Source organism: Panthera tigris, chromosome B1 (genome assembly GCF_018350195.1).
Source record: "Panthera tigris isolate Pti1 chromosome B1, P.tigris_Pti1_mat1.1, whole genome shotgun sequence".
Lineage (NCBI taxonomy): Eukaryota > Metazoa > Chordata > Mammalia > Carnivora > Felidae > Panthera > Panthera tigris.
The window spans coordinates 130,468,014-130,494,831 of record NC_056663.1 but is presented as its reverse complement, the minus strand read 5'-3'; the positions used below and the strand labels follow the sequence as shown (position 1 = coordinate 130,494,831).

Here is a 26,818-nt window from a genome sequence, read left to right as displayed (position 1 = left end):
AATTTAGTAAACAAATACAGAGATGTATTTTTTAACAATGTAAAAGAATTATTCACAAAAAGTAAAAATACCCTGAAGAATTAAAACAGGTATCCCCTCAGCATTTTAGAATTTTTATCTACATAACCCCAAAAGAGTGAACGTGTCTGTGTGTGTGTATGTGCATGTACATGTGAATTATACTTATGGGGAAAAAAAACTAAAATTATATACTATGCTTTTGTAGGAATGTAGGAATATGCTGTATTTTTTTAAAATTCTTCTGAATTTCCAATTATTCTATATTTTGTCATAGTTAAAAACTATTTTCCCCAAAGATAATTATATATATACGTATATATATACGTATATTTTAGTGGTAGGATTATTGGTCTCAATTTTATACCCTTCTATGGTGATAGAATTTTAAAAACACCTCCTCTTTTTTTAGAAATCTTGATAACTAAGTACAACCAAAAATATCCAAAAATGAATATTATTTTCTTTTTTTTTTTTTTAATTTTTTTTTCAACGTTTTTTATTTTTTTTTTTATTTTTGGGACAGAGAGAGACAGAGCATGAACGGGGGAGGGGCAGAGAGAGAGGGAGACACAGAATCGGAAACAGGCTCCAGGCTCCGAGCCATCAGCCCAGAGCCTGACGCGGGGCTCGAACTCACGGACCGCGAGATCGTGACCTGGCTGAAGTCGGACGCTTAACCGACTGCGCCACCCAGGCACCCCATTATTTTCAATATTTGAAATAAAATATTGTTCACTGTCATTCTATATGATATATATTATATATGATATATATAATAATATGGATTTCATATATGTTATATATGAAAACACTTAGTAGACAACTTTTTTCCTCAAATGGCAGTTTTGAAACAAGAATACATACATGTTCAAAAGTAAAATGTAAAAATACAGGCTATTAAGAAATTAAATATTCTTCCAGGAATATAACCACATCATTTTGTTTAAAAACATACAGAGCAGTTGGATGTGTTTCTCGTAAGATTGTGGTCATGTGAGATAAGGAAGCTAATAGGGCCCTGTAGGAATCAGACTTCTACATTTGGGTCCATTAACTTTTATTTTTCGTTTCAGTTGAAGAAAAATTGGAAAGCCATCAATTAAGAGATTTCTCATTGGTTTTCCATAGCTGACACATTGATACATGTTACTTGAGGAAAGGCTTACCTCTTTGCCATTTCACATTTATAATTTCAACATTAGTGTTTGTGATTATTACATTTATCTCTAGAAGCTGTGGTGCTTCCATTCTGTTGGCCAAAGTGCTCCATCGCCATATGGAAAATGTTTGATTTTAATGAAGAATCTGGACAATCGTGCTGATTGTTTATCTTGACTAGTGACAGCAACAGCTTATACCACTTGAGTTGATGTTTTTCTGGACAAACGTTTTACTTCAAGTGTCTGTGGGGGCTCCCTGGCTTAGGTAGCAAATATCTGGGCATGAACTGTAGGTGTATGAGGCTCAGTCAGATGTCATCTCCAAGTTCCTGTAAACTTCTCTGGTGTTGATCGCCTAGCCTCAGTCTCTAATACTCGGGAGATTTTCTCTCTTGGATGAGAAAATCAAGTCTGATTGTTCTGACCCTCATTTTCTACCTCTTCGAGCAACTCATGGTTTTGGTTTTGTTTTAGCTGATCTTGGACTAAGAAAAATTTAATTTTTTCTTAAAATTAGTATATAATTTTGCTGTGTTAAATAATTTTGAAAATAAAATTAGGATTTGCCTTATTAGAAATACGAGATTTAAAACACTTAGCTTAAAAAAAATTGAGTCTTCAAAATTCTCTAATTAGATTTATTTTGCTGTTTGCTAATCAATCTTATGGTTATGACTCTAGATAGCTGATTATATCTGGAGATTGTAATAAGGGATATGTTGACTAGAAATTATATTATCAATGAACTAAAATATTAAGGTCTCCCATAATCTTAGGATTTAGTAAACAGTGATAACTGTCTTTAGAGGCTACAGATCCCTGTAATTATCAAGAGGTGGGATTTGAGTCTCCTGGCTTAAATAAAATTCAAGTGAGAAATAATAAACCTATTTTGTAAATAACTATTTACTGACATAAATTTTATAGGAAATTATCATTGTATTTTAAAACTCTGACACATTAACCTATATACCAAGATTTTGTTTGGGATATGTCGTTGCCATCTAACTTAGTTGTTTTCTTTGTATTAGTATTTATCAGTTCCTGCTTTGATCCCTGCTACCCGCTGCCTCCCTCTCACTTACAACTAGCCTCAAGTTGACACAGACACCAAGCAGCCTGACTGACCCCCAGCCTTTGAGAAGGGGCAAGTCATTTTATCATGAATATGCTCAACATACCAATCATTCTATCCTGCCACCTTATTCCAGAAGCTAAAGTGTTTCTTCTTTTCTTTTTGAGAGAGAGAGCTGGAGCAGAGGAGGGGCAGAGGGAAAGGGAGGGAGAGAATCCCAAGTAGGCTCTGGCACTGTAAAGTGCCAGCCAGCCAGATGTGAGGTTCAATACCATGATCCTGGGATCATGACCTAAGCCAAAATCAAGAGTCTGCCACTAGGTAGACTGAGCCACTCAGGTGCCCCCTTATGTTGCAATAATATTAAAGACTACTCAGTATATTTAATTTATTACATTTCAAAATAGATTTTTTTCACTAAAGAAAATAATTTTTAAAGAATTAGAGAAAGCTAATGTGCTATGAAAAATTCTTGTTTACCTGTTCAAATATGGCTACTTCCAAGTTCCCATAGTCTCAGTCATTAGAAAGATGGTCCCATTATTGAATTGAAACAACTAAGTGTTTTAGATCAGAGTTCTATTTCTAGCTCTTCACTGAGCCATTATATGAAGGTGAAAGAAAGGAATCAGATTAGGTGCGATGTGATTTCCTGTCAACCCTCATTTTACTTGAGTGTATCTAACGACAGAACTTCAGCCAGTAGATGGCACTATTTATCTCAGTGAGTAAAACTTTCATTCTCATGAAAATAAGCAATTAATTGCTGAATATGAAAATGAGTGGACTCCTTCACATTTTATTGTGAGTGTCCCCCAATTGATTTGCGTTCAAATATCACAAAAAGACATAAAATAAACAGAGATTTCCTCATTTAAGAATGGACAAACACACTTCTGGGACTTGGTATATTTTTCAAATAATGATATAAGGACATGAGAAATTTAAAAATATTAATTTGAAGATTTTTTCAAATGTAAATTATCATTTTTTAATGTTTATTTACCCATTTTGAGAGAGAGAGAGAGAGACAGAGATTGTGAGCAGGGGAGGAGCAGGTTGAGAGGGAGAGAAAGAAACCCAAACAGGCTCCATATCCTCAGCACAGAGCCTGTTGCTGTCCTCGATACCACAATCCATGAGATCATGACCCTAGCCAAAATTAAGAGTCAGTCGCCTATTATGGCTTAGCTATTTTCAGAAGCATGACAAGTATTTTTGTTGACCAGAAATGAAACTGAAACACAAAGTGATAAATAAGGTAGAACTTGCAGGCCCACAAGGCTTTGGGGCCAGAAGCAAGCTGATACTTTAGGAAATTTGACACTTTGGGATAATGGAAACTAAATGCGCATCCTGTAGATGGAGGACAGAACTCTATTCACTGCCTGAAACCGAAGATTTCCATTCAAATGGAAGAAATTTCAACAAAGCTGTGGCTTGCCCCTGCAGCTGTGGCCTGAGGAGAAGGAAGGAGGAAGCCTCCTTGTCAAGACCTGAGCCAAAGGGTCTCCTGGCTCAATGGCTACTCTGAGGTATGGTCAACATCACAGTGCCACACACACTCAAATTCAGCAGTATTGTACAGGTTACTGGGTATAAAATCTCTAGGCAGGAGGGGTGGGGCTGAAATGGAGAATTACGGTCAATATTACCTGCAAATCAATATTCCTAACCATGTGAGAAAAAATTTTAAAGACAGCCATTGCATTAAATTTCAGTAATAAAACATTTATTTTGGTTTTAGAAAGAGGGAAAAAAAGTATTCAAAATTATAATATTTCAGATTTTAATAAAACTAAGAGACTTAATCGTGGCAGTTAACTTTGAGTGCTAAGCAAGAAAATTAAAAATGTATCTACAGCTAGATACATTCTATTGAAACTAGGATATCAAAAATAAAGAAAAAAACACTTGAAATCTACCACAGAAGAAAGTCATATTCCCATACAAGAACCATAATCAGACTACAGGTAGACTTCTCAAGAGCAGAAAAGCAAGCCAGACCCAGTAATACTTTACCACTAAAGAGCTGAGGTAAGCCAATGTTCACCTAGGATATATTCAAAAGAGAAGGGATAATATAATTTCAGACACAGAAAGCAAAAATAAATAAATAAATAAATAAATAAATAAATAAATAAGTAAAAATAAATAAAAGTTACTAATCATCTTTTTCCAGAAAGAACTATTCAAAGATGTACTGTAGAAAGAAGAATAAATCCAGAAAAATAAAAAAAAAAAGAATAGGAAGCATGAAAAAACAGGAAGCATGAAAATTGGTAAAATATGTTGATAAATTTATTTAACTATTGATTACAATAAATATATAGAGGCTAAAAAGATGAAACTAAAATATTTGTCAATAAGAACAGATTGTTTGGGTGGGAGGAGGCAGGTAAAGCCAAGATCCTTGTTTGATTTAGGAGGAAGATAAGGAATAACTTTGCACATCACAGGAAAAACAGGCAAAAAATGGATAAACAGGGAAAGTAAAACCATACAAATGCATAGTAAGAAAAATTGGAAATGGAAGGAAATGACTCTCTCAGAATAGTGACTGTCTCTAGGTCGGGAGGGTATCAGAAAGCAAGAAGTGAAATAGGGGTTTTGGATTATATCTTAACCTTTTGTGCATTAAATGACAAAAAGGGGGCTCCTGGGTGGCTCAGTGAGTTAAGTGTCTAACTTCGGCTCAGGTCATGATCTCACAGCTCATGAGTTCAAGCCCTGTGTCAGGCTCTGTACTGACAGCTCAGAACCTGGAGACTGCTTGGGATTCTGTGTCTTTGTCTCTCTCTGCCCCTCTCCCGCATGCTCATGCTCTCTCTCTCCAAAATAAATAAACATTTTTTAAAAATTTTAAAAAAGACAAAAAGATATGAAGTAAATACGCTAGAATGTTAACATTTGTTGAATGTGGGTGGTTGGTACATAGATAGTCCTTATATTATTCTTTGTATTTTCTGAATGACTAGAGTATCACAAAATGTAAAATGATACTAAAGAAAAACAAAAATAAAAAGTATCATCTCACTACAAATTTATTAATTCCTTTTGTTCTTAGGCTCTGCTTCTGAAGTTTTAAGAGATATCAAGCATTTACCTAGAGCTCATATATTGGAGATCCGTGAAAAACTGTTTTCTTTAAAAAAATATATCAAACAAAATGGAATAACAATGAAAAAAAATCTGCTCATATTCTTTTGTATATTGCTTGCTTCTTTTTAGTTTTGGAATCCTTAGTCTCATGTTCATTTTACGTTTGTTTTAGTTGACTCCTGATAATTAAGCAGAGTATCATTGAGATGCTTTGTGCTACACATATTTCAGACTATCTGGCTGCATAAGTGCAAATAGAGAATCTTTCTTTAGCCTTAAATTTACCTTAAGAAATAATACTGGAGGTATTATAATTGTACATTTTGGAGTCTGTTTCTAGGAACCAGAAAAATCTAACTGGACTACTTGTGGCATTTGGAAAAAACATTGGCAGTTTTTAAAATTGGCAGTTTTACTAAAGACAGATTAGCTGTCTCCTAAATTTAAGGGCTTTCATTGATATACATGATTAGCTTGGAACATAAAGATAATTTAAACCTGAGCACACTGAAGGATATTAAGGAATTATTCTTAGGTTGGGAATATGATTCCAATGCTATACAACCTCTATTTCTGATATACATGAGAATTTTTAAATTTAAGCTTGCATGAAATCAATTAATAATTCTCCTGTAGAGGGAAGAAATACCTGTTTATATTCAGAACCAGCCACAAATGTTGCATCCTGGACAAAGTCAAAAAATTAACAGAAAATCTTTTAATACCAATATGGCTTGAAAGACCTGGTGAGAAAAAATATAAACTCAGGTAAATAAGTAGATTAAAAACCATCAGTGCCCTGACTCATAATGACCGACTGAACACACACATTCATTCCGTATGCTGCTGGCAATTCTATTGATGTAACAAAAAGAAAATATATTTATGAAGCACAAACCCGTAAAACAAGAATGGCTTTTGACAATAGGTTAGATATTACCTATGCTGTACCTTTTGTTCTCATGACTTATTCATTTCATAATTAGAAGCCTGCATCTCCCGCTATCCTTCACCCATCTTACTCATCCCCCTACCCCCTTCCCTCTGGCAACGATCAGTAATTCTCTGTGTTTATAGGTTTGATTCTGTTTTTTGGATTATTTGTTTTCTTTTTAAAATTTTTTTATTAATTATTAATTAATTAACAAATTAATTAATTGTTTTTTGGTGTTGAGTTGTATAAGTTCTTTTTATATGTTCTGAATATTAACCCTTTATAAAATGTATTATTGGAAAATATCTTCCCCCATTAAGTAGATTGCTTTCTTGTTTTGTTGATGGTTTTGTTTGCTGTACAAAAGCATTTTATTTTGATGAAGTCCCAATAGTTTATTTTTGCTTTTGTTTCCCTTGCCTCAGGAGATATGTCTAGAAAAATGTTGCTATGGCCAATGTCATAGAAATTATTGCATATGTTCTTGTCTATGATTTTTATGGTTCAGGTCTTGTCTTTAGGTCTTCAATCCATTTTGAATTACTTTTGTGTATTGTGTAAGAAAGGGATCCAGTTTCATTCCTTTGCATGCCTCGGCACCATTGTGAAGAGACTGTCTTTTTCTCATTGCATATTCTTGCCTCCTTTGTCAAAGAGTAATTGGCCATATAATTCTGGGTTATTTCTGGGTTCTCTATTATGTTCTATTAATTGATGTTCTACTTTTGTGCCAGTACCATACTGTTTTGATTACTACAGCTTTGTAGTGTTTCTTAAATACAGGATTGTAATACCTCTAGCTTTGGTCTTCTTATTTAAAATTGCTTTGGCTGTTAGGGGTCTTTTGTGGTTCCATGCAAATTTTAGTATTATTTGTCTTAGCTCTGTGAAAAATGCTGTTGGTATTTTGCTAGGGATTGCATTAAATCTGTTGATTTCTTTGGGTAGTATGGACATTTAAAAAATATTCTTCTAATTCATGAGTATGGAATGTCTTTCCATTTCTGTTATCTTCAATTTCTTTCATCAGTATTTCATAGTTTTTAGAGTACAGGGCTTGTCTTTCACCTCTTCAGTTGAGTTTATTCCTAGGTATTTTAATTCTTTTGGTGGGCAATGATAAATGGAATTATTTTCTTAATTTTTCTTTCTGCTACTTTGTTGCTAGTATACAGAAATGCTACCATTTTGGGGGTGTTAATTTTATACCTTGCAACTTGACTAAAAGTAATAAATACATTTTTTTTTGGTGGAGTCTTTAGGGTTTTATATGTATGATATCATGCCATCTGCAAATAATGAGGTTAATTTCTTCCTTACTGATATGGATGTCTCCTATTTCTGTTTCTTATATGATCGCTATGGTTAGAACATTCCTTACTATGTTGAATAAAAGTGATAAGAGTGGACATCCTTGTCTTCTTCCTGATCTTAGAAGAAAAGATTTCAGTTTTTCTTCAATGAGTGTAGTGTTAACTGTAGCTTTTTATATATGGCCTTTATTATGTTGACATATGCTCCTGAAGACTAGAAGTCTTAAACCAAAGTATCAGCCAAGACTTGATCTGTTTAAAGGCTGCAGGAGAGGATTTTTCCTTGCCTTTTCCTAGTTTCTGGTGATTGATGGCAATCAATCCATAGCATTATTTGGCAGGTAGACACATCACTCTGATCTCTGCCTCTGTCATCACAGGGTATTCTCCCTGTATCTGTCTGTGTCCAAATTTATCTCCTATTATGAGGAAGTCAGTAATTGGATTAGGGCCCACCCTTAATGCTTTATGACCTCATCTTAACTTGACGACATCTACAAAAACCCTATTTCCCAAAAAGGTCACATTCACAGATACTAGGGGTTAGGACTTAAACATATATTTTGGGGGGATATAATTCAAATTCAAACCAAAACATCGAAGAAGAAGAAGAAGAAGAAGAAGAAGAAGAAGAAGAAGAAGAAGAAGAAGGAGGAGGAGGAGGAGGGGGAGGAGGAGGGGGAGGAGGAGGGGGAGGAGGAGGAGGAATCAAAAGCTTCCAGAATGACCATTACTATCAACAAACAGACAAGTTACTTACAAGGAAACAAAAATAGCAATGGTCTACTCCTCAACAACACTGTGTGGGAGAAATAAAATAAAATAATATCTTCAAAGTATTGAAAAGATATAATTTGAAGCTAAAATACTATAACCCCTCTCCCCAAAAAATTATCAAATTGAAGACAAAAAATTTTTTGTTCAATCATATAAGTTTTCTAAAAGTTAGCCTTTTAGATCAAATGTTTTTTGGTGAACCCATCCCTTCTTTTACATCCTCTTTTCCCATAGCCTAATTGCAGCTAAGTTTGCTCACATTATATAATTCTGGCTAATGATAAGGGATTTTGTCATAGGGTTCATTAAAAAGGTTGTTTTATTATTTTTTTAAATTTATTGATGAAAATTCCATTGTTTTCTTTTTCTGTCTTTCCTACTAGAAGGTTTGCATTGAGGCCTGAGGCAGTAACTTTTCTATAACCATGAGGAAAAGAAAGTGGTAGAGCTGTTGGTCTATTATTATTATATAGCCCTGTACAAAGCTATCAGCCACCTATATCCAGTATTCTAGTTACAAAACACAAATAAATCCCTATTTGTCTAAGCTATTGTTACATATGTATCTTACTAGCAGACAAAGACAGTCCTCACTAACACATTACCATTAGATCCTTTTTGAAACTATTATTTGAGGATTTATTCCAGAAAAAGGAAGAAATTCTAGGAAAGATGAGATGGAAGACAAGAAACAGTGATAATAAAAGAAATCAACAACAATATTCAAGTTTTAATGGAATTATGAACAAATTAGTAACATTTTCAAATTTAAATTCAAAATGCCTTCAGGTAGTATTTTGGGAACATAGTGAAGGAAAGTACAGATAGAGTAAGGCTTCTGATATAGTTGGAGCCAATATTAATTGTACATTTATTAATGGCATTTTTTTTTTATTAAGAATTAAAATAATGGGCACCTGAGTGGCTCAGTCAGGTAAGTGTCTGACTTGGTTTTAGCTCAGGTCGTGATCTCACGGTTCATGGGTTTGAGCCCCACAATGGGCTCTGCACTGATGGTATAGACCCTGCTTGGGATTCTCTCTCTTTCCCTCTCTCTCTGCCGCTTCCCTATTCACACTCTCTCTCTCTCTCAAGATAAATAAATAAACATTAAAAAAAAGAATTAAAATGGTCAGAAAAAAGAATACAAAATAGATCAGCTTATAAACTGATAGAAAAACACGACCGCAGAAACACAATTATTCCAATAAGCTGTACAAATAGTAAGACAAAGAAATGGCAAAAAACATGGTGAATAAAAAAATTCGTAAAAATTTATAAAATAAAAAAAAAATGCAGAAATAATTTTAAATGTATCACTTCCCATAATAAGTGTTCAACAAATTACTCTATTAAAAAGAGAGGGCTAATCACATTTGGTAGGAGATAAAATATACAACCACAAGGTGTTTGCAGGAGACATACCGAATACAAAAAGAATTAAAAGGCTGAAAATAAAGAGATGAAATAGAAATCTCAGAATCAGCAAAGGCAGCAAGAACAATAGAAGTAGTGGTATAAGTAACATACAAAAGAATGTATGACATCTTTGACAGCAAATATAAAAGTGTTTGACACCAAATAATATATCATCAAGACAAATTAAGAAAAATATGATATAAATGTAAAGATAATTCAATAAATTCTCAGTTTTAATGGAGAACATAAACATATTTTTCTCAGAAATCAACAAGTTAAATACATAAAAATAAATTTAAAAATTAAAGATTGAATAAAGAAATCATAAAGGTTTATTTATAGCCATATCTTAAACTTTATAACCAACCAAGAGAACCTTTCCTTTTAAAGTATCCAAGGGATATTTGTAAAATTGACCATATGTTAATTCGCTAAGAAATTCTCCAAAGCAGAAATTATATCAGTATTTTCTGTTAATACAATATATTAAACTAAAAATTAAAAAGAAAAAGAGAATAATTGTAAAATAAAATTATAAAGAAACTTGTCTACATTAGGATCAAAATTTAATAAAATATGTACAATACTTATACACAGAAAATACAAAACATTGCTGAAAGAAATGGAAACCTAAATAAGGGGATAGATAGACCATGTTCATGGATTGGAAGATTCAATGTTATTAAGATGTAAAAATACACTAGCCAAAAACACACTTATTAATAAAAATGTTTTACATTAAATGAGCCAATGAGTTAAAAGAGTACATTAAACTCACATAATGTAAGAAGAAAGAAATTGATAGGTATACAAGGAAAACAAACTAAACCAAAAATGGTCTGATCAATAAAAAACAATGCTAATTACCTTAAAGATAAAGTAGACAACCATTGGATGATGTGATAAAAGAAAAAGGAAAATGGATTAAACATTAGGAATAAGGAAGAGGGTATAACTATTGATATATATTCATGTTTTTTCGTACAAAGGAACTGACATAATTTTTAGTGATTAGTTTGACAATCTAAATGAAATGGATAAAACTTCAGGAAAATATAAACTACCAATATGAAGAGATTGAAAATGTTACTCATACAATAACTGTAGGTAATAATTAGTATAACTAATTGTAGTAGTTATGTGTAATTATTTTTAATAACATTATGATATCAGTATTATTTCCATTTTAGAAATTAGTATTCTAAGACATAGAGAAGTCAAGTAACTTGATTAGGTAACATAACCATTAAAAGGTAGAAGTCTTGGGGGCACCTGGATGGCTCAGTTGGTTGAGTGTCCGACTTCAGCTCAGGTCATGATCTCACGGTCTGTGAGTTCGAGCCCTGCATCGGGCTCTGTGCTGTCAGTTCAGAGCCTGGAGCCTGCTTCAGATTCTGTGTCTCCCTCTCTCTCTGCCCCTCCCCTGCTCATGCTCTGTCTCTCTCTCTCTCTGTCAAAAATAAATAAACATTAAAAAAAATTAAAAAAAAAGGTAGAAGTCTGTCTACAAAATCCATAATATTATACACTACATTATGCCATTTAAATAGAATTTTTGTTTCTTTCCTTCCATAAGAAAGATTTTATGCTTTAGCTTAGGAAATAACCCTGCATATTATACATAAAAAAGAAAAAAAATGCCTTTATTTATGCAAGTATAATTGGCATATGATACATTTACTTTCAATCATCCCAGAAGGTATTAAATAATATATTCATCAATTTAACAAATGCTTATTAAACGTCTATTTACCCATTAGGGAAAACGGACACTGGAAATCCGAAAGTGATTAAATCACAATTCTTCTCCATAAGAACTCTCAGTTTAAGGTAGAATTGAGTTATATTCTCATATTAATACTTTAATAGTATAGTGTTATAGGAATGGCAATAATAATAATAATGTGAACAAAGTTCAATAAGTGAACAAAGAAAGGAATGAATAACTCTGTGTGGAAATCAGGAAACATCCATAATTTTCTAGACATCTACTGAGTTCTAGATGAAGTAATATGATATGATAAAAACTTACCGGAAATCTGTAAAAATATCTAAAAAATATAATGTATGCCTAACATCCCCTACACTGCAAAAGAAACCTGTCATTGATGAAAGGCAGTGACTGGAAATTATTTTTCTTCATTTAAGAACTAATTTGTCTTGAAGACTGGCCTGTCAACTATTTACCTGAGGTTGCTTTATATATGTAAATGTATTAATCTCCACAACACTGTTATGAGATAGGCATTTTTACCCATTTTACAAATGAGATAACTGAAGCCCAGAGACACTAATTATCATTCTCTAAAAAATATAACTACGGCAAACAGAAGACTAAGAACTAAACTCTAGGTTACTCTTCTTGTGTCTGTTATATAATAATGGTGGGGGCAGAGCAGGCAGATGATATTGTTTTAGGTTAATGATCCTGGAGAAAGTTATGGGAATTACAGAAAGGGAGCTCCTTTAGACTGACAACCAAACTGGACCAAATGGAATATGATAAACAGACTAACAGGTGGAAAAGGTCGGGGAGAAATTTACAGATTCTGGGGTGTCAAAGAGGAAGAAATGCAATATTTTCTGTTCCAATGTACACACTGTATGTGAAGGAAGTTGAGACTTTCATGAGTATTTGACATATGAAAGAGAAAAGCTGACTGGAAAGCAGGTAAACAGGGAAGAGTGACCAGGGACAAACCTGGAAGATGAGCTTTGCAGACATGACTACTTTGCCTAGGGTTTGTTTTGCTTATCCTCACCTGGGTGGGGACAAAGCAAGCTGTATTTAAGGAAACTGTCATGTTCAGGTGTGAGTGTAGGCAGCTGTGCTTAGAATAAGACTTTATTATAAAAGTAGCTTTTATCCAGGAGATGTGGTTGCTTGAGATCGTTATTTAAACCAGGGATCTTTACGTTTTTTCGGCGGGGGTGGGGGGAATCAGAGACTCCTTACTAAAAAGGCACTTCCTGGAGAGCAGAGAATGGGAGACTCTGGAGAGGAAGCAGGAATACGATGAGAAGGACTGGCTGTGAGGTTGGTGGGTTTCCTGGTTTCTCTCTTAAGTATGCACCCATCAGCAGATCACTTGGTCAGGAATAAAAGTTGGTTAGAACAGGTGAAAGACCTATAGGCAAAGAAGGGGTTTCTGCATCCAGTGGTCTTAGACTCCTCCTCCTCCTTAAAGTCTCAGGAAGTCTGAGATTAGACTTGAAATATTAATAAGCCCATTCCTCTTGAGGTCCTTGAAGCAGCATTATTACATCTTCTTATTATATAGTCCAAATTTTAAGTTTTTTCTATATTCAGGACAGAGGCCAGATACAATGATAAGATAGAAAAAGTTTGATTTGGGCTTTGCTTTTTCAACCCATACAACTTCCTTTCTCAGGCCCACTCTGCCAAGTTCCTAGAATACTCATGCTGCCATTCACACATATACTTAGCCTCCCGTCATCACAATTGCTTGTCTTTTGTGTATTATTTTAGTAATCCCATTGAGGGAAAATCTTTACAGGTGTTGGAGGATAATAGTCATTGTATTATGCCTAGTGGGGCTGTTTGCATTTTAACTAAAGATCCTTATGATGTGCAAGTAATCTTTAAAAGAGGAATTTCAGGTACCCTAGAAGCCTATGGTAAAAAGATTTGTGAAGCTGAAAAACAATTTTTTCTTGGAAGGTTTTTTTTTTTTTTAAATCCACAAAAACTGAGGGAAATGGACCTGAATTTCTTCACAGGCCCTATGGGAACTAATGCTATTTTGATCTGCATTAATATAGTATTGGGAAAATACATTCCTTCCAGTTGTACCCTTAATTCTAATACAGAGGATTACTACTACTACAAAGCTACATACCTCATCTGTGCATAAGACTAGCTCTGGCTACTGCCACCAGATACATAATGTAGACAATGCCAACAACACATTTTACCCCTCTCTACCTTAAGGTCATGAGAGGCCATATGATCCTCCATTATAGAGTTTTCAGGAGAGACATGAGAACATAATTCAACAGACTGTATTGCTTTCCTTTATTACATTGGAATAGCTTTAATTTGGGAGGAAATCCAGAAAGGTGATAGCTGTGACAACTCACCCGGTAAATTAAAATGGCCATCTGTTTAAAAATAAATAAATAAAAAGCATTTTCAGAGGATCAGGCAGAAATATAGCAATCACAGCCAGGATTGATATTTTTAGTAATTGTCATTCTTACTAGAATAATTTATTCCTGTCACTCTTCAAAGCACAGTACATTTGGGTTTTTTTCCTTCATAAGCATACACATTCTTATTGAACCTTTCATAAAACATGACATATTTCTATCCAACTGCCTCCCTTTCCACTCCCAAATTAACCTTTGACGACCTCACTGTTACCAATAATTTAAAGATAATTCCTTGATTGACATTCTTCTTACCAAAATGATAATTTCCCAGTGACAGATGGTATCCCAATCCTAACATCAATTATTAACTGGGAAAAGTTTTTTTCTTTCTTTCTTTTAATGGAATAAGGCAAATCAACTAGTTAGTGAGATTCTACCATGTGTTTACCTTTGGATGACAAAAGACAAGATAAAAGTAATTCATAGTTTTGGAGTATCTGCTATGGTTTTAGCATTTAAACATAAATAACCTTACTTGAAGTTCAGAGTAGCTAAGCAAGCTTCCCAAAGTTATATACCTACATAGCTTTGAAGTAATAGATTCAGGGTTCAACTTCAAATCTGGGTAATTTGAGGACTGAGAAAAGACTCAGCAAAATATCCTGCTTCCAGGTATAGAAAAATCTCTTAGAGTGCAGAAAGTTAGGGGTATGACTAAAGAGCAAAGGTAAAGCCTCAGCAATCCAAAACACTTCAGATGAATGTGTAAAAGAAAGAGTGTGTCCCACTTGCCAAAAATTATGTGACTGGAAACGCGGTGGAGCTTGCTTTTCTTGAAGCAGGGAGCAAAGGAAAGGACCTTCTATGGATCCAGGTCCTGGAGGCTGGAGGAATACTGGAAGAATGGTTTTAGTGTTGGGGGTTGAGGTGGCCTTGACATTGAAGACAAGCCAGAGTGAGCAACACTGTCACCAAGTCTCTGGGCTACCTCCTGACACCCCCATGGTGAAAATCCTAGGTCATGTCTAACTTCCAGCATCATAAAATAATTAGTGAGACTGATTCTTTGGACATTAGAAAAGTAGCACCTTCTCCCTGAGATCATAGGAAAAGGATGTTTCTGAGCACAGCATGTGGATGGCATAGACCATCGAACATCTCCATCACTATCCACCTGCATAAAGAAACTGGATGTCTATGTGGAAGAGAACAAAAAATGCTGTATCTGTGACATGCTCTAACACAGAGAGCTCATGGTTTGGGTGGCATGGAGTGACCGTTGCTTACTGGAACTCTGGGGAGGAGGAGCATTTTCACTATCACCCTAAAAAGAGAAACCACTGCCAGACCAGCAGAGGTAGTTTCTGCCTCATTCAGTCACTGTGCTGATCAGTCAACCACCCTTGTCTCACGGCAATATCACACATCCTTGAGAACATAACACAAACAAGCTAAGAATTCTTCCCTCCAGGCAAATGGCCAATCAGATCCTTTGCAGCTGTTAGTGGGATGATGCTAACAAGGACAAATACCTTGGATCAAGTAAATGCTGCATCCTGTTATTTTCAGGCAATTGTAGACAAGATAAATGAGATGCCACTACTGATGGAAAGTTCAGAGTCATTTAGTTTTTACATATTAAAAACAACAGTTTGTATCTCAAGCTAGTATGTGGAACAAATCAGTTATAGTAGCTACCTTCTTCTAGCACTTTCCTATTCAAATACTATATAAACTTAACTAGAATAGTAGCTTTTAAATATTTCTGACCTTGTACGTAAAATAAGAAACAGGGGTGCGTGTGGGCTCAGTCAGTTAAGGGTCTGACTTTGACTCAGGTCATGATCTCCAGGTTCGTGGGTTCAGGCCCCGCCTTGGGCTCTGCGCTGACAGCTCAGAGCCTGGAGCCTGCTTAGGATTCTGTGTGTCCCTCTCTCTCTGCCCCTCCCCCACTCGCACTCTCTCTCTCTCAAGAATAAATAAACATTAAAAAAATTTTTAAAAAGTAATGTATCTCACACCGTGAAGCAGAAAACATATATATATATATAAAATGGAAATACAAGCTTCACAAAACAATACTATCCTTGATCACATGCAGTACACTCCAGTATTTTCTCCTGTTTTCTTTTATTGAAAAAATTGTGAAACAGATTAGAAACTACCACTAGAAAATGACTGGCCTAGATTAAAGAGAAATTCAAATTGACTGGAAGTGCTTTGACTGACGGAATGAACATATATTGGTTTCATGGAATCACCCATTTCTAAAATGCTCAAAAGCATCTTTATAATACACCATTTTAAAATTTGTTTGGGACAATTTAAATTATACTTATAATGAAGTTATTATTTTCCTACTTTAAACATCCAATCTCTAGCCCATCTCTACCTTCCTACATATTTTGTATTTATATATTTCTTCAGATTTCACTAACTCTGGTTCTATGATGTCTCAGGCTTCTTTAATGTCCTGTTTTGTCTATGCATTTTATCTATTAATCTAGACTCTATCTCATTCAAAGAAGATAGTTGCTCAATTAAAATTTTTTAGTATACATAATTTTAAAGCAATTTCAAGTTTACAGAAAAATTGGGAGGAAGATAGAGAAGTTCCTCATATGCTCCCTGCCTTGCATAGTCCTTTCCCATTATCAAAATTCCTCCCACCAGAGTGGTACACTTATTGCCATCAATGAACCTACATTGATATTACCAAAAGTCCATAGTTTTACAGAGTTCACTCTTAGTGTTATACATTCTATGGTTTTGGACAAATCCACAATTACATATATCCACCATTACAGTATCAAGAATATTTTCACTTCCCTAAAAATCCTCTGTTCTCTGCTCTTTCATTCTTCCTTCCCCCCAAAGCCCTGGCGATCATGGACATTTTTATTTTCTTCATAGATTTGGCTTTTCTAGAATGGTTGGAATCATACAGTATGAATTCTTTTCAGATTGGCTTTCTTCACTTAGGAATATGCATTTAAGATTTCTCCCTGTCTTTTTGTGACTTGATAGCTCATTTCTTTTTAAGCACTAAATAATATTCCATTGTCTAGATATACCAGAGTTTATTTATCCATTAACCTATTAAGGAGTATCTTGGTTGATTCCAAGTTTTGGCAACTTTATTTTTTTATTTCTTTTTTAAATCTTTATTTATTTTTGAGAGAGAGAGAGAGAGAGAGACACAGAGAATGAGCAGAGGATGGGTCAGAGAGAGAGGGAGACACAGAATCCAAAGCAGGCTCCAGGCTCCAAGCTGTCAGCAGCACAGAGCCCGATATGGGGCTTGAACTCACAAACTGGGAGATCATGACCTGAGCCGAAGTCAGATGCTTAACCCACTGAGTCACCCAGGTGCCCCACCAAGTTTTGGCAACTTTAAATATAGTTGCTAAAAACATCCGTGCGCAGGTTTTTGTGTGGACATGTTTTCAACTTTGGTAAATACCAAAGAGGGCAATTGCTGGATTACATGGTAAAAATATGTTCAGTTTGGTAAGAAACTGCCAAACTGTCTTCCAAAATGGCTGTAACATTTTGCATTCCCACTAGCAATGAATGAGAGTTCCTGCTGCATCACATCTTCAATGATATTTGCTGTGTCAGGGTTCACAGTTTGGGCCATTCTAATAGTTGTGTAGTGATATCTAATTGTTGTTTTAACTTGCATTTCTCTGATGATATGTGATGTAAAGTATCTTTTGGATGCTTATTTGTTATGTGTGTATTTCTCTGGTGAGGTGTATGTTGCTGTCTTTGCCTTTTAAATTAGGTTGTTTTATTGTTGATTTTTAAAGTCTTTTTATATATTTTAAGTCACAGTATTTTACCGTTTTTTTTTTTTTTTGCAAACATTTTCTCCCAATCTGTGGCTTATCTTTTTATTCTCTTAACTGTCTTTTGAAGAGCAGAAAATTTTAATTTTAATTAATCCCAGTTCATTGATCCTTGCTTTCATGGATCATGCCTCTTGTGTTGTATCTAAAAGTCATTTCCACTCTCCAGGTTATCTACATTTTTTCTTATGTTATCCTCTAGGAGTTTTATAGTTTTATTTATATTTACAGCTTTGTTTTGTTTTGAGTTAATATTTTTGGAAATCGTGTAAACTCTGTGTTGAAATGGTCCTCCTCTTTCTCGTTCTGAATGTAGTTGTCCACTTGATCCAGCACCATTTGTTAAAAACATCATTTTTGCTTCATTGGCCTTTGCTCCTTTGGCAAAGATCAGTTGACTATATTTATGTAGTTCTATCTTTAGGCTCTCTATTCTGTTCCATTGATTTATTTGTCTATTCTTTTTTCCAATACCACTGTCTTGATTAATATAGCTATATAGTAGGTCTTGAAGTCTGATAGTGTTAGTTCTTGAATTTTGTTCTCTTTCAGTATTATGTTGGCTATTTTGATTTTTGCCTCTTCATATGAACTTTGGAATCAGTTTGTTAATATCCACAAAATAACATACTAGGAATTTAATTGGGAACAAATTGAACCGATATATCAGGTGGGGAAGAACTGACATATTGACAATATTGATTCTTCTTATCCATAAACACAAAACATCTCTACATTTATTTATATCTTTGATTTGATCAAATATGCAGTATTTTCCTCATATAGATCATGTACATAATTTGTTTAATTTATACCTAAGTATTTCTTTTTTTGATGCTAATGTAAATGGTATTACTTCTTAATTTCAAATTTCACTTGTTTATCAATAGTGTATAGGATGATATGGGTGTGTATTCTTCAGTTCTTTCTAGTTTTCCACATAAATGATTGTAATCTGTAATGACAGTTTTGTTTCTTTCTTCCTAATCTGTATACTTTTGATTTAATTTTCTTTTTTATTTTTTTGTACTAGCCATAACATTCAGAAAGATATTGAAAAGCAGTGGTGAGAGAGGACATCTATGCCTTTTTCCTACTCTGTGTGGGTAAGCTTCAAGTTTCTCACCATTAAGTTGTTTTATTGGTTTGTTGGCTTGTTTGTTTATAGATATTCTCTATCAAGTTGAGGACCTTTCCTTCTACTCCTAATTTACTGAGAGTTTTTATCATGAATGGTTTTAGATTTTGTCAAATATTTTTTCTGCACTAAGTGATATGATCATGTTGACTATTCTTCTTTAGCTTATTAATATAATGGATTATATTAACTGATTTTCAAATATTGAACCAGCCTTATATACATAAAATAAATGCTACTTTGACATGGTGGATAAGTTTTTTATATATTGTTGGATCCAATTTGCTAATATTTTATTGAGGTTTGCACCTATGTTCATGAGACATATGGGTCTGTAGTTTCCTTTTCTTGTAATGGCTTTGTCTGGTTTGGATATTAGGGTAATGGTAGCCTTATAGAATGATCTAGGAAGTATTCTTTTATCTTCTGTCTTCTGAAAGAGATTATAGAGAATTGATATAATTTCTTCTTTAAATGTTTGGTAGAATACATCAATGAACCCATCCAGGCGTGGTGCTTTTTGTTTTGGAAGGTTATTAATGATTAAATCAATTTTAAATAGATATAGGCCTATTAGATTGCTTATTTCTTATTGTGTGAGTATTGGAAGATTATGTCATTCAAGGAACTGGTCCATTTTGTCCAGGTTATCATATCTATGGGTTGTTCTTGGTATTCCTTTATTCTCCTTTTAATGTCCATGGGATCTGTAGTGATATTTCCTCTTTCATTTTTGCTATTACTAATCTGTATTATTTTTCTTTTTTCCTTAGTTAGCCTTAGTTACTCTAAAGTTTGCAATATGCATTTACTACTAATCTAAGTCCACCTGAAATCACACTATACTACTTCATGGGTGGCGCAAGTACATTATAATAACAAAATAATCCTAATTCCTCCCTCCCATCTCTCATATCATTGATGTCATTAGTTTACTTCTGCATAAATATACATTAGACTGTGCATGCACACACATGCACACACACACACACGTATACATATGCATACATAATCAAATATATTGTTGCTATTATTATTTTGAGGAAAGTATTATCTGTTGGATTGATTGAGAATAAGAAAAATAAAAGGTTTCATTTTAATTTCACTTCTCCAGTGCTTTTCCTTTATTTTTATATATTCAAGTTTCTGACTTATATCATTTTGTTTCTTTCTAAGGAATTTTTTTTAACCATTTCCTAAAAGGTCTGCTGGCAACAAATTCTCTCAATTTTTGTTTTCTGATAAAATCTTTATTTTTCCTTTACTTTTGAAGGATAATTTTTCAGAGTAAAGAATTATAAATTGAACTTTTTTTCTCTCAACACTTTAAATTTTTACTCTACTCTCTTCTTGTGTGTATAGTTTCTGAGACATCCAGTGTTATTCTTATTTTTGTTCCCTTACAGATAAGATGCTTTCTTTTGGTATCTTTCAGGATTTTTTCTTTATCTTTAATTTTCTCAAGGTTGAAAACTGATATTTTTATCCCTCTGAGTTGCCATTCATTTAATTAATTTGGTAACTGCTCTTTCCAACTATTCATAAATATTTATTTAATTTTTGTCACTTAAAAATTGTGTATCAATGGTGACAATATTCCTAATAACTTTTAAAATTTTCGGAAAAAGAATTGATATAATGACATTTAGTATAGCATTTTTAGAAACTTTGAAAAATTAAGTTTGTTAATTTATTTGTATCTGTTTTAAAATAAGTTTATAAATTATAAGCTTTCAATTAATTAATTTTTATTTTTAAATTTTATTTTTTATCATTGACTAAAATTTATAAGTTATAATAAATGCACAATTTTTTAAGTGTTCACCTTTGGCAATTATGACACCACCCAAAGTGAGAAATAGATCATTTCTTTCACACAGAAAGTTACCTTGTGCTTCTTTCCACTTAAATGTTTTCCTTCCTGAAGGCAACCACTTTCTGATTTCTGTGTTAAGAACTGAAAAGTGTATATAACTTCAGTCTTCTTGAAAATTAGTAAGTTATCCTGTCAAAGTTTCACAGATTCTAAATTTTTTTAGGTTTATTTATTTATTTTAGAGAGACAGAGAGAGTGAGCAGGAGAGGGGCATAGAGAGATGGGGAGAGAAAATCCCAAGCAGGCTCCACTGTCAGCATGAAACCCGGTGTGGGGCTCGAACTCACGAACCATGAGATCATGACCTGAGCTGAAACCAAGAGCCGGATGTTTAATCGACTAAGCCACCCAGGCGCCCCTCACAGATTCTAATGGAAGACATAAATTATAATAATAGTGAAACAATTTTCCATTCCAGGCAAAGAAGGCATGAAAACTGATTAGAGCCATTAAAGCGAGGACCAGAACAAAAACGTTATAAGAGATAGTGAACAAATAATAGAAGTCATTAATGAGATTAGTGACATTATGAGACAAGACTCAGGAGCTTGCTCGGGCTCTCTGCTTTCTGGTATGTGAGGATAAAATGATACATCAGTAGTCTGCAACTTTTCTTTTCCAGAAGAGGGCCATCATCAAAACCCAACCCTGGTAGCACCCTGATCTCAGACTTTCAGCCTCTTGATGGAGACTGATTGGTGTGATGTTCACCAAATGACTTCTAAGATTCTTAGTTTCATCATTTGATTCTAATTTTATTTTGAAGTACATTAATTTAAAAGGCAAAAGTCCAATTTAGCATATTACAAAATTAGCAAGACCTATGTGAGGTAATGATATGTTTTCATGAAAAAAGATTTTTCACTTGATACAATAGTATAAAAGTGAACTATAAATGCCTAAGACTAATAGCCATGATGAGATCTAAACTGAGGCAATTTTTATCTATCATAGGGAACCGTGCTAAACACACACACACACACGCATGTATGTATGTATTCATTTATTTTATTTTCCTATAGTTTAATGATCAGTGTTACTATTTTTATATTACATAATGGATTTCTACCACCTTGTTAGAGAAAGTCAATTGCTTTTTAAACTGTGAATGTTCAGGTGACACAGTCCTGACCTGTAATACATAACAGGAAGTCAGTGGGTGGAGCTTTCTTGAAGTTTTTTAAAAGGATCTGATTTAGCTGGCTTGTTCAAATGGAATTATACTCATAGAATAGTTTCACTATCAGAAATTAATTTAAAAATGCTAAAGGCTCTCCTGAAGAAAAAAAAAATCAGCATTTAACCTGAAAATCTAATGATAAATTAGGAAGAAACGGAAAAGAGCCTGGGGGGAAAAAGGCAAGTAATGGATTTGTGGGCACTTATTAGGGCAGAGGTGAATCCATCAGACTTGAGGAAGTACATGGCAAAAAATTTTCTGCACAGAAATTCTTTTAGATGAAGATTGTTAATTCTGTTTTTCATATCTTATTTCATTATTTTTGTCTGCTTTCTACTTAGGCTCTTGCTACTGAGATTTAAATTCACACAGTCCATTATTTGGCAGAATGTATCAGGATGGTTCTCCTACCCTTCCCCAAGTTGTAGCGACGACAACAATTATATTCAGGTCTGAGGACTGTGTTGAAGTGACTTCCCTCCCTACTCAGTGTTGCCAAATTAGCTGAGCCCTAGCTCTGGTGTTTGATTTATGAATTCTTTCTTCAGTTTGAATTCTTCCCTCAATTGTGTGTGAAGGATTTTAACCTCCTTTTTCACAGAAGAGATGATTCAATCAAGCAAAGGTTAGACATCCAAAGCAATACATTTGTTACAATGATTAACTTTGGAGATTTGGTACTCATGGCCTCAGCGGCTTTGTCAGTAATAGTTCTGCTCTAACAGCAATTCTGCTCTATGGGGATGGACTCCCTCTACCGCCACTGGGGTGACTTCTTGACAGCCACCTGCATGTAGAATCATGGTCTAGTGAGGAGACACTGTGGGGCAATAACAAGTTGTTTTTTGTTTGTTTGTTGTTGTTGTTGTTTGTCTTTTTATAATTTGTGGTACCTAAAAGAGAATTGCTTCTTCTTCCAATTAAAAGCCAACTTATAATTTGAGATGAAATCGGGAACTTTTTTTTTTTCATTTGCCCGCAAAAAAAAAGACTACCTAACAGCTGCCATGTACCAATCAATCCCCACAGAGGCTTACAACAACAACTATTCATTCAGTTCACATATCTTCAGATTAACAATTTGGGCTGCGATCAGCTGTGTGGTTTTTCTAGGCTAGTTATGTGTGAATGGTCTGCTGCTGGGTTGATCGGGGGGCTGGTTGTCCAGGATGGACTCAGCTGGGACAGTTTCTGTCTTCATTTGGGCGTCTCTCACCTTCAGCAGACTTTAGCCTGGCCTTGCACACACGGTAGTGGCAGAGTTCTGAAATATATGGTTACATGCAATGCCTCAGGAGATGTCGGCTTGGAAACGGCACACCGTCACTCCTACCACATTCTCTTCACTAGGCCAGGGCAGGTATACAGATGAGAAAATAGCCTCTACCTTTTAAGGGGAAGAGCTGAAAATCACATTGAAAAGGGCACGGATATAGAAAGTAGCGAGGATTGTGATCACTTTTGCAAAGTGCCATGTTTGCCGTTGGCCAGGAAGATTGATTGCAGATCAAGATTGGAAAAACTGATGCGGCAATTTAGCTAATATTGCATTCAGGTAAGGGATCGCTTATATGGTGTGGTGTGGGGCAGGTATGAGGCAGAGAAGTATATACACATTAATCCCTGCTTTGTCAGCAGATTGTACTTCTAAATCGTGTATTGTTTTTGTTGTTGTTTATTGAGAAAAAACAAGATATTTCTAAAATGTAGCAGCATGCAATTGTATGCTTCAGGCAGCATTTAGTAAAAATTTCCTTGAGACAAGAGAAAGAGATGAGAAGGACCTACAGACAATCAAGACTGTTCTACTAGATTAGCTTCTTCATGTTGAAAATCTGTCAAGTCTATGATTCATTCAGATAGCACTTGTTTTTGGTATAATAATGAAATTGTTGCTTTAGTCTACTGCATTCTCCTCTATTATTTTGTTCAAGCAAGATACTGTGCTGAATTGAACCATGAAATGAACTGTATTGAACAACATCAACAACAAAAATGTTGAGGTGACATCTGAATTTTCATTTGCTTGTTCAATTCCTTTTACGGTTATTACCTTGTTAATAATGTAATGTTTTTTTATGAGATATCAAATCAGAGAAGAAAACAACAAAGGTGAGTTAAGTTAGCATAGTTTAATATAATAAAGGAGTCAATAGCATCAGTAAAAGCAGTGGGCACTACACAGAACTCTCAGTTCCGTTCTTTTACAATGTAATAATGTTCACTGTTCTAATCACATAGCTCTAATAACCAAGGATCACTCTTCAGCCTGAAAATATGATATTTTGAAGAGGATGAGGATATCAGGGGAAGAGAATCTGAGCTGTTAGAAAGGTCAAGTTAGGAGAGATTCATGTCCTCTAGGAACAGCCAGCTGATTACTGCGGCTGGAGAAATTTGAGTTACGGGGGAGAAAGGAGAATAGGTCAAAGAGGCAAAGGGCAGGGAAGGAGCAGGTCATAAAGAAGTAGTAGGCTACAATAATGAGTTTGACTTTTATTCTGAGATATGAGAAGCCAATTACAGAATTGTGAGCAGCAGACTGAAATGATTTGTTTTTATTTATAATAGGATCACTTTGCCTACTCCGTTGGAATAGAACATGTGTGTCGGGGAGTGGTAGTGGATAGATAGCTATATAATGGAAGCTGGGGGCCAAATTAGGAAGTATGTTCCTTTTTTCAAATCCATTCCTGGTACCTCCTCTGATCAGATTTATATATTAGAAGTCTAATCCTTGAGAAGTAGACTTCCCAGGTTACGATGCTAACAGGTTTCAAAGCTAAATTTGAATAAAGAGAAACACTGTCATGAATTTAAAGGCAGAAAGAAAGAAGAACTAGGGTACTGCTCCCTCTCTTAATTGGTTCTGGTTTGCGCTTCTAGTGTCTGTTGCACATATTCCTTTGTCTAGTCCTTGCTGGGCAGACCGCTCTGGTAGCCACTTTATTTGGGTAGTCTTGGATCTTGGGTTCCAATAAAACTAACTTTAGGGGTGGGGTAGCAGCTGTCTGTAATAACTATCACCTGGATTAATTAAACTCTTTTGTTTGTTCTTTCAGATATTCTAAGATTTTTTGTAACTAATTGGCTTCTATTAATACCCCAAAGTAGGTTTTCTTATTCCACTGGACCTTGACTAATAGAGTGGACTATTACAGTACTCAAGACTAAAGATGATGGTGGTTTGAAAGAGAATGGTAGTAATGGAAGTGACAAAAATCATCACATTCAAGATATATTTTGTAGGTAGGGTGAACAACATTCCTGATAGGTTTTACAAATGTTATGAGAGAAATAAAAATGATTCCTGTTTTTCCTGATAAATTAAAAATTGTATAATATCCAATAACTAAAGTGAGAACTGTGTAAGTAAGACTACAATGGAGGAAATCAGGAATTCAGTTTTGGGCATGCTATGCCCAAACAAATGAGCATATGTAAAAAATAGAAGACTACAGGAAATGAATGAGAGTTCCATTTACCACAACTTCGATTATTTAAATTTGTATAAATCAATGCTGTCCAAAGCAACTTTCTGAAATGATAGAAATATTTTTCTGTCTGCACTATCTGATATGGAAGCTGTGTTGGTCTTATATTTCTACCATAACAACTTAACCTCACATTTGGTGGCTTAGTCAACACAGACTTAGTATCCTGAAGTTCTGTAGGTCAGAAGTCCAGCAGTTTCACTGGGATAAAATCAAGGTGTGGACAGAATAAAATTCCTTCCTGGAGGCTTTAGTAGAGAATGCACCTGTCCTAGCTTCTAGAAATCACCTGCATTCTTTGGCTTTGCTCCCTTCATGAAATTTCTAAGCCAGTGAGGCTTGTTGATTCCTCTCAGATCTCATTACCCTGATCTTTTCCTCTGCCTCCTGCTTCCAATTTTAAGGATCCTTCTGATTATATTGAGCCCACCGGTATAAATGCAGGCTAATATCCCTATCTCAGTGTCAACTTAATCACATCTGTAAAGCCCCTTTTGCCTTGTAGGGTAACACAGTCACAGGTTCTGAGGATTAGGTGTGGACATAACGTTGGGGGGACCATTATTCATTTTAGTTGTGTGGCCACTATCACCATATGGTGATTGGACTCTAGCCATAGCTAGTGAAGCTGGGAACAATTTTTTTTTTTAACTTTAATTTTAGTTAAGTTTAAATTTAAATGCCCACATGTGGATAGTGGCTGCTTCATTGGATAGCACAGATATAGAGGAATATAGGAATGAATAGAATAGGAAAATGTAGTATGATTACAGACAAGCATTAAGAGCCTATGTAGGGTTTATAGTTGAATTTTAAGTAAGACTTGAGCATGGTTGTATTTCTGCAGCCATTATTTAGCTAGTGATGGCACCCATACACTTGGTTAGAGAACACAATATCAGAAAAAAGATAACTACAACCAAGGAAGAGGAAAGTTTTGGATTCAAGAAGTAACGATGAGCAGAAAGGCCAGAAAATGTTCAGTTAACTAAATAATTATTGAGGATGCTACTCCAAAATTTAATGTAATTCTCAAAAGAGAATTCATAAAACCGATGATCCACAATGTAATAAATAATTTTAATAATGTATCGAAATTCAAATGATCAATTCTTGGCATTGAGGAAAAATGGATTGAAATACTTTGTTCCAAATTTAAGGATAACTAACAGAATAATAAAAATAAGATACAGAATTTACAATTCATTAGAGAGAAAGAAGTAACAAAGTTAGATTAAACACAGAAAAGTTTTTTTTTTTAAAAACCATTCAAGAACATGAACAACAAGATGGCAGCAAAAAGTTTAAACATATTGATTAGATAAATTCCTCTTTCAAAGACAAAAAACATAAGTTTTTACTCTT

General features: G+C 34.5%; 1 long non-coding RNA gene across 2 annotated transcripts in view; it reads left to right on the top strand.

Annotated features, from left to right (window-relative positions):
* Nucleotides 1-26,818, top strand: part of LOC122237990 — a 260,209-nt gene that overhangs the window by 119,778 nt on the left and 113,613 nt on the right. The window contains exon 3 of one of the 2 annotated variants that reach the window (XR_006216863.1): nucleotides 18,799-18,871. The exons of the other annotated variant lie outside the window; for it this stretch is intronic. This is a non-coding gene — a long non-coding RNA (uncharacterized LOC122237990). The remainder of the gene's footprint in view (nucleotides 1-18,798; nucleotides 18,872-26,818) is intronic. 2 annotated transcript variants of the gene reach the window in all.